This window comes from Aplysia californica, unplaced genomic scaffold, assembly GCF_000002075.1.
Source record: "Aplysia californica isolate F4 #8 unplaced genomic scaffold, AplCal3.0 scaffold00045, whole genome shotgun sequence".
In the NCBI taxonomy this organism is placed as follows: domain Eukaryota; kingdom Metazoa; phylum Mollusca; class Gastropoda; order Aplysiida; family Aplysiidae; genus Aplysia; species Aplysia californica.
The window spans coordinates 490,643-493,039 of record NW_004797315.1 but is presented as its reverse complement, the minus strand read 5'-3'; positions in this window follow the sequence as shown (position 1 = coordinate 493,039).

Sequence of the window (2,397 nt, the reverse complement as noted above, 5' to 3'; positions counted from 1 at the left end):
GCAAGGGTGGGCGGTGGGTTAAGATGTGGGTATTTAAGTAGTCTTAGTCTTAGTCTGAGAGTGAAGGTGAATGGGTATGGGTGGGGATATTTGGGTGGGCTAAGGGTGAGGATGAGGGAGTAAGGATGGTGATATTCAGTTGGGTTTGGGGTGAGGATGAGAGGGTAAGGGTGGGCGAAGAGTAAAGGTATGCAGGGGGTTTTAAGGAGAGGTGTATGCGTAAGGAGGGGGATATTCAGCGTGGCTTGGGGTAAGGGTGTGGGGTTAAGGGTGGGCGAAGAATGAGGGTATTCAGGTGGTTTTAAGTTGAGGGTGTGAGAGTAAGAGTGGGCTGAGGGTGGGGGGTGGTGGGTTGTAAGGGTTGTGGGTACTCAAGTGGGCTAAGGGTGAAGGTGAGGGTGAAGTGGTTGGGAGGAGATAATGGTGGGGGTAACGGGGTTGGGGTGTCGGGATAAGGGTGGGCTGGGGGTTAATTAAGGTGTGGGTATTCAAGTCGTCTTGTCTTAGTCTTAGGGTGAAGGTGAAGGGGTATGAGCGGGGGTTGTCATGTGGGTTAAGGGTGAGGGTTGCTGGATGGTGAGGGGTAAGGGTGAGGGGATGGTAAGGGGTTAAATGTGGGGGTGTTCTAGTGGGGGGAGGATGAGGTGGTGGGAAGGACATAAAGGTGGGGGTAACGGGGTGGTGGTAGGGTAACGGGATAGGGGTAACGGGGTGGGGTAACGGGGTGGGGTTTAGAGGGTTGGGACAATGTAATCTGCCACACATTGTTCTTTGAACAAACGAGCTGCTTTTAGAAACAGGGTAAGCCACACTGTAGCCTAATCCCAGGGGATTATTCCTGAGCTGATTACAGGAACCGTCGCTTGATGCCAGAATAACTAGACCTGGTTGTGTTCAATGCTATTTGTGACTGGCATTATTATGTATGTACATGTCTTAGTTACGTCGTCCTTCCCAACCACACACACACACACACACACACACACTCACACACACGCATAAACATACACTCAAAGTACATACGCACACGCACTCACACACAAACACACACACACACACACACACACACACACACACACACACACACACACACACACACACACGCACTGCATGGAACTTAGGAAAGTATCGATGGTAGAAAATTTCCGTGACCCGAGAGGTCTACGATCTGTCTATCTCTCAGTCACCTGTTGATTGCTGGCCTCATTAATTATGTCGGGGGTGGTGGTGGTGGTGGGAATTAATCGTTGGTGGGTGGGAGACCTTCTGTGCCAGTCTATTCCTGCACCCGTGTTGTCGTTGTTGTTGTTGTTGTTGTTGTTGTTGTTGTTGTTGTTGTTGTTGTTGTTGTTGTTGTTGTTGTTGTTGTTGTTGTAGCAGGTGGTGGTGGCGTTGTGTTCTTGTTAGGTTTTTTTGTCGTCGTCGTCATGGTCACAATCATCATCATAATCATCGTCATCATCATCATCATCATAATCATCGTCATCATCATCATCATAATCAGCAGCAGCTATACGTTTTTGCACTGTGAGAGTCTGTGAGGCCTATACGTTCTTACATTGTGAGTCTGAGAGTCTGTGAGGCCTATATTATTTTCTTACACTGTGAGAGTCTATGTGGGCTATATTATGTTCTTACACTGTGAGTCTGAGAGTCTGTGAGGCCTATATTATTTTCTTACACTGTGAGAGTCTATGAGGGCTATATTATGTTCTTACACTACTCTGAGAGTCTGTGGGGCCTATACTATTTTCTTACACTGTGAGAGTCTATGAGGGCTATATTATGTTCTTACAACACTCTGAGAGTCTATTATAAGGCCTATATGTTCTTACACTGGGAGGGAGAGTCTGTGAGGCCTAAATCTATACGTTCTTACACTGTGAGAGTCTATAAGGCCTAAATCTATACGTTCTTACACCGAGAAAGTCTGTGAGGACTAAATATATACGTTCTTACACTGAGAAAGTCTGTAAGGACTAAATATATACGTTCTTACACTGAGAAAGTCTGTAAGGACTAAATCTATACGTTCTTACACTGAGTAAGTCTGTAAGGACTAAATCTATACGTTCTTACACTAGGAGAGTCTGTGAGGCCTAAATCTATACGTTCTTACACTGTGAGTCTTTGCTCTTTCTTTCCTATCAATAACTATCGTCCTTATCTCTCTCCTCCATCTTTTCCTTGTGTCTTACCCTTGTTACCCTCCATTGAAGCGTCTTATCTCCGACAACTAGAATGGCCTATTTGTGTTGACAGTGCCTTAAAATAAAGATAATTGAGGCACAGATTTCTACATACTCAATGCCTCATCAGCTTCTGCAGTATCTTGAACTCGAGCACAAGGGAGCTCCATTGGCCTAGAGGTTAGAAAAAGTGTTTGTGTGTGTGAGG